Genomic DNA, 10683 nt, shown 5'->3' with positions numbered 1-10683 from the left:
GCCATTCTCCTGCCTCAGCCTCCCAAGTAGCTGGGACTACAGGCGCCCGCCACCTCGCCCGGCTAGTTTTTTGTATTTTTTAGTAGAGACGGGGTTTCACTGTGTTAGCCAGGATGGTCTCAATCTCCTGACCTCGTGATCTGCCCGTCTCGGCCTCCCAAAGTGCTGGGATTACAGGCTTGAACCACCGCGCCCGGCTGAACACTCTTACATAATTGCCTTGGTACATAAAATCAGCAACTTTCACAATTATTAACAATTATAGCATTTTACTCTTTCAACAGTATCTATTCAAACTTTGATTGATAGAATTTCAGTGTATAAATCACATTAAGGAGCATTTCAAGTTATATCTAAAATATTTACTATTATTTGAAAGTAATAAGTCCAAAAGTCACACCTTTTTCTCATACTGACATTATTATGTTAATTCTATATGACAGTAACTTAAGCTATTACATGATGGTAGATCACATACAATTCAGGGATGCTAGAAATGTTAAAAGCACACCTTCCAAAGACTCTAGCTAAATGGCAGATTTTGGCAAATTACTAAGGACAAAGGTGAACTTCTGAACATCCCTAAATTGGAAAGCAATTTGGCAGTGCCCACCAAAATTCAAATTGTACTTACCTTTGACATGGCTAGTCCATTTCTAGGAATTTACTGTAGGTGTACAAAATATTTATTAACAAAATATTAACTATAGTACTGTTTCTTAAGCAAAAGATGGGAATATCCATTAATACGAAGGCTGGTTAAATACCTTGTAATACTATGACAGGCTACATGTTTAGTGGTATTATGGCAGCAATCTCTGGAAAGTGACTCCCTGCGCTCTAATCCTGAGCCCTACCACTTACGAGCCGTGTGACTGTTGGACATTTAATCATCCCGTGCCTAGTTTTCCTCATTTGTTAAATATGGAAAAATAGTACCTATCTCATAGGTTGCTATGAGGTTTCCATGAGTTAATAAAACTAAAGTATTAAGAAAGCATCTGGATCAGGAGTAACCGCTCAATAAATGTTACATGATGATGAGGGTATATTAATACAATTGAATACTAAACTATCATTAAAAAGAAGGAGGCAGCTTTAACTGTATCAATGTAAACAGATCTCCAAGGTAATACTCTTAAGTGAAAAATGTAAGGTCCAGAATAATATGAAGAGGTGCTACCATTTGTGGATGAATATATGGCGGAAGAAAAGAATAAGGATGAGGGGAGAGAAAGCACACTTGTATGAATATATAAATTTTACCATATTTGTACATGTATTACCCATTCTACTGAATTAAAAATATTGGATGAGTCAATGAATGTTAAAACAATTAAGGCGAGAAAAACTATTATAAATTACACCTAATTGAGCAAATAATAGCACATATTTATATTATTCTAATATATATATTTTTCTGAGACAGGGTCCGGTTCTGCCACCCAGGGTCTGCAGTGGCACAATCTCAGCTCACTGCAACCTTTGCCTCCCAGGTTTAAGAAATCCTCCCACCTCAGCCTCCCGAGTAGCTGGGACTAGAAGTGTGCGCCACCATGCCTGGCTAATGGTTTTTTTTTTGTACAGACATGGTTTGGCCATGTTGCCCAGGCTGCTCTTCAATTCCTGGGCTCAAGTAATCCGCCTGCATCGCCCTCCCAAAGTGCTGGGATTACAGGTGTGAGCCACTGCATCCAGCTGGCAAATATACATATGGCTCTTATGTGCCAGTTATTATTCCACTCACTTCTCTTATATTATTCACAACATCCAGTGAAGTTAAATACTCTTATTATCTTTAAAGTTGAGAAAAATGCAATGCAAAAAGACACAAGTAACCCCCCCAAAGTAACACAACTAGGAAGCAGAGCCAGGATTTGACTCACATAGTCTGGTGTCCTTCATTTCTTTGCCATGTTAATACTACTCTAAAATTATTTTTATTTACATATATCCCAACTCTTGTAAAAAAGACTTTGGACAGCTTACATTAAAGCACATATATGCAATTAATAAAACTGGTAATGAAAAGGGGGAAGAAATAGCAACATGAGAAAAAAATACTGCTACTTTAAGCATGCAACAAAACCAACTCTAAAGCATCTGCTATTTTCTACCGAGGCTTTGAATGACGTATTCTATTGAGATACTTTTAAAAGGACAGAAATCAAGTATTAAACAATTATAAATACTTTCTATTTTGCTTCTTTAAAGAAGTTCTTGCTTAGAGTTTTCTTAAGGCAAGTTAATCTTGTGATCCAGTTTATATGCTAAAACCCAAATAGGGACTTTTCTTATGATTCTGCCATATGATTAAGTCAGGTGACAGATCCCATACTTGTGCAATGTGGTCTACATCTCTAAGGCAGAAAGTGTGTCTAGAGCACTGATTATCCATACCAAAAATAACATGCCAATTTGTAATCCTATTTCGTAATCCCTATCATTTTGTGGTACATTTTTCTTTCTTTTTTTTTTTTTACTTTTGAAACAGGGTGTCACTCTGATGCCCAGGCTGGAGTGCAGTGGAACATTCACAGTTCACTGAAACCTTGAACTCCCGGGCTCAAGTGGTCCTTCCACCTCAGCCTCTTGAGTAGCTGGGACTACAGGCAGGTACGTGCCGCCATGCCCAACTAATTTTTTATTTTTTATTAGTAGAGAGGGGGTCTTGCCATGTTGCCCAGGATGGTCTCCAACTCCTGGGCTCAAGTGATCTACCCATTTCAACCTCCCAAAGTATTGGGATTACAGGCATGAGCCACCATGCCCACCCTGTTTCTCCTAATTACAGAAACATTTCACGTCCACTGTAAAAATAAAAACATATAATGTAAAGTGTAAGGAAGAAAGTAAATCACCTTAGTGCCCATTGTCTCCTATAATCCATTTTATACACAGACATGTACAAACATGTAGTTTTATATAAATATGTTACCATGGATACTCTCTTTCCTTTTTCTGTTTATTTCCTCTTTCCAATGGTGACAACCAGGTAAAAATATACAAAACTCATGGTGTTTTTCAACTGGTTTTATAAAAAACGAGACATCATTACAAATGTTTCTTTGTACTTTGTAATTTTTTTTTTCTTAAGATACATGATAGACAGCCTGGGCAATAAGGTGAAACCCTGTCTCTACCAAAAATACGAAAAATTAGCCAGGTGTGATAGTGCACACCTGTAGCCCCAGCTACTCTGGAAGCTGAGGAGTGAGGATCACTTAAACCTAGGAGGAGGAAGTTGCAGTAAGCCAAGACAGCACCAGTGCACTCCAATCTGGGTGACAGAGCAAGATCCTATCTCAGAAAAAAAAAAAAGAAAAGATACATGAAAGAAATCCTTTCAGAATGTACTTGGAAACCCTTTCTAATCACCAGATTTAACTCCTACCATTTAATCACTTCAGGACATTGTTTGTTTTTTTTGTTTTTTGTTTTTGTTTTTGTTTTTTGAAATGGAGTCTCGCTCTGTCGCCCAGGCTGGAGTACAGTGGCCGGATCTCAGCTCACTGCAAGCTCCGCCTCCCGGGTTTACGCCATTCTCCTGCCTCAGCCTCCCGAGTAGCTGGGACTACAGGCGCCCGCCACCTCGCCCGGCTAGTTTTTTTTTTGTTTTCAGTAGAGACGGGGTTTCACCGTGTTCACCAGGATGGTCTCGATCTCCTGACCTCGTGATCCGCCCGCCTCGGCCTCCCAAAGTGCTGGGATTACAGGCTTGAGCCACCGCGCCCGGCCAGGACATTCTATAAAATGTCTAGGCCATAATTTATATAACAATACCTCTATTAACAGGCATTCCCTTTGTTTCCAAGTGTTTTGCCACTACTAACGTTGAAACATTGAAACAGTGTTGCAACTAACACTCATGTAAACTCTTACTGGGGCTTTTATTTCTAAGGAAAAGATTACATGGAGTTAGACTGATGGGTGGAAAATACATGTATTCTCAGTATTAACACATGCTGCCTGATTGTTTACTGGAAAAAACTCTAGCACTTCACATCTCCATTAGCATTTTATGAGATAATCCTTCTCCACATATCCCTGCTAATAGTAGGATTACCACTTAATTTTTGCTTGTCAGAGAATATTTCATTGTTAGTATATTGATTACTAGTAAGGTTACACATCCTTTTATGTTTGTTGAATGTTTGGATTTCTCTTCTGTGAACTTCTGGTGACATGTTTTATCTGTATTTTTACTGGGTGAACTTTTTCTTAATTGGTAAGAGTTCTTACAATGGTTAACTCATCTGTTACATACATTTCAAGTCTGTTTTCCCCTGATTTTGTCTTTGGTCCTTTATTTTGCCACTAAAGAATCCTTCGTTTCTATGCAGTCTCACATATCTATCTGCACTTTTATGACTTTTAGGTTTCCTATCTTGGTTTAAAAAACTACATCTAGATTGTATGTATAAAGAAAATTTAGGAGATTAATATCTTAAATATTTTATTGTTTACATTTAAGCCTCTAATCCATCTGAAATCAGTTTTTGCATATGTTGCAATGTATTGGATCAATTATATTTTCTTCTAGATGAGCAAGTTGTATCAGTTACATTTATGATATATATGTGCTTTTTTCACCATTGGATTGAATTATCCCTTTCAAATGTGGTTATACACTGAGATTTACTCTGCTTTTCAAAATTCTGCTGCACTTATATACTTAAGATTAAAAATATATCCACACACCTATAAAATTAAATAACTTACTCAGCTATCTGGATAAGACAAAACATTTTCACTTAAGATATCCTAGTAGTTAAGATGAAAGAATTATTTAGGTGCCTTAATTTTCCACATCAAATTAAGAAATATTTCTCAATATCTATTGATATTATGAATTCAAACATACAGAAGGTATACTAATAAATTTTAATTTTTTCTTTAATGCATCAATCTAGAGATAGTAACTTATTTTGATGCATTTCCTTACAACTTTTCCATATGTATATACTATTATTATTACACATATGCCCTTTTTTCAATTTTATAGGTATTTTCCAATTCAATTAGTCTTCTCTATTTTACCTTTAAATAAACATTAAAAAAATTAAACTACGAACTAAAAACTTACAAAGTCTGGGTGCTTTTCATTGCTCAAGCACATCTGAAACTCTTCAATATCATATCATATACCACTTATTTTCCGTGAAATAAGTTTAATTATTTTTCACAAAAGAAACAAAATGTGACATATTGCAGATAAAAATTTTTTCTAAAGGCTTATCACCAAGAGAACAGTTTCAATAGATAGCATTAAGATCCAAAACTGGAATTTTTATTGTAAGTTAGTCATAATAATAATACGAAAAATAATAGTGATTTTTAAAACCTTGATATAAGAAAGTGTTTCCTTCTAAAATTTAAATCTGAAAATACTTATGATACACTATTAATTTTTAAAAACTGCTAATCACAGTTGTAAATTTATTAACTAGAGCTAACTACAAAGAAATAAACAGAAAGGAGTTTCAAATGTAAATAAATCATATAATTCTAAAGATCAGTTCAATAGTTTCAGGTAAAAATAAATATGTTACTATGAAGGTACATATCCACTTCAGCTGTCTTTATATATACATACACACACATTATGAACTTTATACACAAATATTTACTTTATATATAGTATATACATAATATGTATATACTAAATATAAATGAATACACTTATAAAAATCAAAGTCGCTTTAATTTCCCCATAGGGGAAAAAGAGAATAGCAAAACTTTAATATTCTCTTCAGAAATTGTATGGAAAACATTTTTATTGCTCACAATTTATTTATTTACAATAAACTTATTTAGCATAAAGAATAAATTCATTCATAAATCAATAAATACACTTGTTATAACAGACAACATTAAAGAAAAGTCAATAAACTCCTAATAAAATCTTTCCTTAGGACAAATGAATAATTTTTTTTTTCAGGATTAAAGTGATTCATAAACTCATGATAGCTATACTTAAATTATTGTTTAATTTACTGACATTTTCCATTGCAAAACTACTAATCCTTGTGAATCATGAATTTAAGAAGGGAAGAATTTTACTCTAGTTTACGTCTCCACTATGTTCCCTACATTTCTTTGTCTATTTCATATAAGGATAAAATAAGATATAAAACACTTGATTTTTTTGAAAACACAAAATTTTTAAGCTTATAAGCATTAACTCAAAAGTCCCTGCTCTACAATCTGTACAATTTTAACATACTTCTATAATCCATTGCAGGAATAAAACTTCAAAATTGAAAACTGCCTCCTTAAATTGATTCCATATATTAATGATTACAAGCTTTGGAAAATCTTTACACAGAAAATATTAAGACACTGTAGTTGCCCAAATAATTGACTTTATCTTGATATTTTTCAGATACAATTAATAAATCTGTTTTAGAATCTTTGCTACAAGTACATTTTCTTGTTCCCCATTTTTTGGGTAATAGCTTCTTTTCAAATTCTACTCCCTTCTTCATGCCCCAAACCTGCTGCTCACAGGGACATCAGTCAATTCTGTGGGCTGTTTTAAGTCTTCTTTAGAAATTAAGTATTTAAAATCAAAGTAGTTATCAGTCAAATTAATTAAAATTTTTTTTTTTACAAAATATGTTCTAGGCATTATACACTCATGAGCTAACTTAATAGCACCTATGGTATAGATTTAAACATGAGAAAACTTAACCTTACTTAAGTACACTGTCCAAAGTCACATAGTTATTAAGTGGTAAGGCCAGAACTTCAACTAGGTCTCTATCACTGGGAAATCAATTCATGTAAAGTCTGAGCTACACTGCTTTACCATTTTACACACCACTTAGTTTTTTTTCTTAAGATGGAGTCTCACTCTGTCGCCCAGGCTGGAGTGCAGTGGCGTGATTTTGGCTCACTGCAACCTCCACCTCTCGGGTTCAAGCGATTCTCCTGCCTCAGCCTCCCAAGTAGCTGGCACTACAGGTGCGTGCCACCATGCCTGGCTAATTTTTTCTATTTTTTTAGTAGAAACAGGGTTTCACCATGTTAGCCAGGACGGTCTCGATCTCCTGACCTTGTGATCTGCCCACCTTGGCCTCCCGAAGTGCAGGGATTACAGACATCACTTAGTTTTTAAGATATTTTCACATAGATTACCCAGGGACTATGTCATAGGAAGGTTCCTAAGTATCAAACCTGAACCCCTCCCCAGCATTACTTAAAAGGACATATAACTAAAGTGGCAGAGCTGAATGAAGATCCTCTGACTTTTAGTCTAGTGCTAGTCCACTTAGAGATCATGCAGAGCCACTTTTTCATTTAGTACAATTCATTCCTCTTCCCTTCTCCCCCACATTTTGATGAGAACCATATTTACTAGTAAACCAACATGCTGTGAAAGTAAGTTGGTCTTAGCCTTAATAAAGTCATCTGAGGTTTTTATCTATTGCATTGACCATAAATTTGGAAGGTTATTACCAGTTTATATTTAAAAGCTAACATTTAGTGCACAACTTTAGGAAGAGTTATGATCTGCAAAAATTAAAGTGGTTTAATTTCCTTGTCTAATTGTCCAACATTCATTCAATAAACAATTTACTGAGTACCTATCAGGTACTTCAGTATTCTGGTGCTGAAGACACAATAGTACTATAGTTCACAGTCCTGGAAGCTTTATGATTTGCTGAGGAACAGCTCAGGAAACAGCAATTAAATACAATGCTAGAAGTACAAGTAGAAGAGTAGAAAAGATGATGATGATGATGATGATGATGATGATGATGATTAGAAGTCTATAGGACTGAGTGGCTACCTCTGCCCATGGGGGAAGAAAGCATTCTTAGTGGTGGCAAAAATCTATAAAGGCACTGAAAACAAGAAAGACCTCAGGAAAAGAAAACCAGAAGTGCCAAGGGCCCTAAAACAAAACTAAACCCTTATGTTTTACGTAATGGTGGACTATAGCACAATTCCCTAATAAATGTTAAGATTTCTACATGTAACACTCGAAAACTGCTAAGGCTAGTCTCAGAAATGTTTTCCAGGCTTCCAATCCTGTGTATGTGTGTGTGTGTGTGATCTGTGTATAATGTCAAAGTTTTTTTTCACATTTAACCTTACCAGCAATGTAGTCACCAATTCCCACTACTAATCTATATTTCATCAGTGGTCTAAGTTATTGCTTTCACAAGTTCTCTAAAACTGGGGGAACTGTGAAGTAAAACTGCAGACTCATCCAACCACTTTCATACTGACATTTTCCCCTCTAGTAGTCAATGCTTCTAGCTGGTTTTCCCTTTCCCATTTTGGTCTCAGCCAGACAGGACCAGTTAGGACTTCCAGACCACATGAAACCTTACTACGGAGAAAATTAATAGATAAAACTACATATATATATCTACAGCAGGCATGGTGACATAAATGTATCAATATATTAGTCTATTGTCCAGTATGCGTCATAAGTATGAAATGTTAAAATGGTAAATTCACAAGAGATAATAGTAATCTTCATTACTTGGGGAAAGCAACATCTTCGAGGTTTTTTCTATTAAGGAGCATCAAAATAAGGCAGGTTATGTATTTTGAACTTACCATAAAATACTTTGTTAAATTGCTACTATTGTAGAATTTTAACTTTTGTTCTCCTTAACAAAATAAGACCAGTTTATTGTACAGAATTTGGAAGACACAGAAAACAAAATAAATCAGTCACATCCACCACTCAAAGATGATTCCATCTTCCTCATTTTTCAGCAGTCTTTACCTTAGTTAGAAAACTACAAGATTTAACTGAGCATATAATTTTTCATATTAAGGTGTAATTTAAATTGTAAAAATCAAATTTGTAACATTTGTAAGACCTCCAATTGAAAAGCAGCATGGAATTTTCTGAGTTTGCAGTATAAATAAAAAAGTTTAACCACAAACTGAAAAACATTCTTCCCTAAAGCACATTGTTTGGGGTCAAAACATTGCTAATACATTACAGGAACGGGAGTACTTGGGTTGGACAACACCTGTATTTTCAATTGGACAACAATTTCTGTATTTTCACAAAATACTATTCATCAAAATCTGAAGAGGGCACCGGGAGTTTTACAAATGGGGAAAGCTAAAGAGCGATACAAATGCGACTTAACCTTAATTTACCACAAAGCCGGTCAAGGAATAGATTGGGAGTGTCAATTAAGTTATATTTTACGGAAAAAATAACAAAAAGGGAAGGATTGAAGGCAGAAAACATGTGCAGACAGCAACATCTCGACTTGATTCTACCTTTCAGCATATGGCCAAATAAATTTGGTTTAACAGTATTTCCAACCCAATCAGTTTCTTATTTCGGTTTCAGGGAACCCTACTTACTTTTCCCTAAACCAGCCTGGGCCTCCTGCACACCACAACACCACAACACCATCTTTCAACGCCTCCTCATTCAATCGAGACTGTCGCATTACTAACACCTCCCGTTTTGAAGACAGTATTCCTTCAACTGTCCTCTCCTTCAGAGAAGAAAAAGTAAAAGCCCTTCTTTAACCCTTCCAGTCCCATCCGAAGCACGTGAACATCTACGGAACCTTCCCTGCAGGTATGTCAGATAAAACCCTTAGAATTACTGAGAAAGCACCTTCGGAGGGAAGCTTCTCAGTGACTCTGCAGTGAGGGCCGTATCAGTGACAGTCCCTCCCAAGCCTGTCTCACCGGAGACGCCTCTGCCTCCAGGGTTTTTGCTACCTCCCCGCTCCTCAGCTCTGAGCTGAGGGCAAGGATAATGAGGACCTTGGCCAAAGAATCGGCTTTAAGGAATGGGACCTAACGTCTACTGCACACCCTGTGAAATGGCTGAAACGATCTGCTACCCGAAGCCCCAAAGGCTCTGAGTTGGGAACCATAATGGCCGCACTCACTTCCAACCCTGGGAAAGGTGGACATCTCAAACCCCAAGGAGCAGGAATGACCACACTTGGAGGAGCGGGGGTTAAAGAGAAATGAGCTCCTCGCCGGTGCAGGGTGACGGCGGGGAGGAAGCCTCAGGCAGGGAAGTCGCCGTTCACACTCTCCCTTCTCTCTCCTCTGCCTCCTTCCACCCCCTCTATCCCCACCACTCGCCGGTTACCGGTAGCCGCTCACCTGCTGGGGCGCGAGGTGCAGAGACCGTACCGACCGAGGACCCAGAGGCTCTGTCACCACGGTGGGGAAGTCCTCAGCTGCACAGGGTTGGGAGGGGCGGGCCCAACCAGTCACGTGACGTCGAGCTCCGCCCTGCCTCCCCGAACCCGGCGCGCTACATCTCGGGAGGCTTGTATTTTTACGGATCCCTTGGTATTAATTTTCTTGAATTAAAGAAATAAACGATAACTTTTCACAAGGATTATGTTGTAAAGCACAATGTGGAAAATGTGGACAGCAAGAGTTAGAGCGCATTGCTAAGGAAGTGACGTTCACGCCACGATCGAGAGACAGGAAATGGCGGTGGGGTTCCGTCCCTCTGGAGTTCGCCGGTAAAATTCCAGGCTCCGAGGTTTGGGCCAATCACGTGATGTCAAAACTTGAGGCGTGCTGGAGGGTAGCCAATCTATCCGGCTGATTGTTAACCACGTTTGTTTTAAAACACCCAACTTACTTGAGCTTTACACATATTTCTTTACATTTGGAAGAACCAACTTTATAAAACTCTACCAGGAGGCAAGAGCGTTTGAAGGT

At 37.2% G+C, this 10683-nt stretch overlaps 1 protein-coding gene across 1 annotated transcript in view; it reads right to left on the bottom strand.

The window, feature by feature from the left end:
• Positions 1–10404, bottom strand: part of ATP6V1A (ATPase H+ transporting V1 subunit A) — a 64065-nt gene extending 53661 nt beyond the window's left edge. The window contains exon 1 of the mRNA XM_017858573.1: positions 10111–10404. The gene's annotated coding sequence lies outside the window, so the exon portion shown is untranslated. The remainder of the gene's footprint in view (positions 1–10110) is intronic.
• Positions 10405–10683: the final 279 nt, after the last annotated feature.

Source organism: Rhinopithecus bieti, unplaced genomic scaffold (assembly GCF_001698545.2).
Source record: "Rhinopithecus bieti isolate Rb0 unplaced genomic scaffold, ASM169854v2 scaffold_45617, whole genome shotgun sequence".
Lineage (NCBI taxonomy): Eukaryota > Metazoa > Chordata > Mammalia > Primates > Cercopithecidae > Rhinopithecus > Rhinopithecus bieti.
The sequence above is the reverse complement of the archived record's forward strand: the minus strand, read 5'-3'. Positions and strand labels throughout refer to the sequence as shown.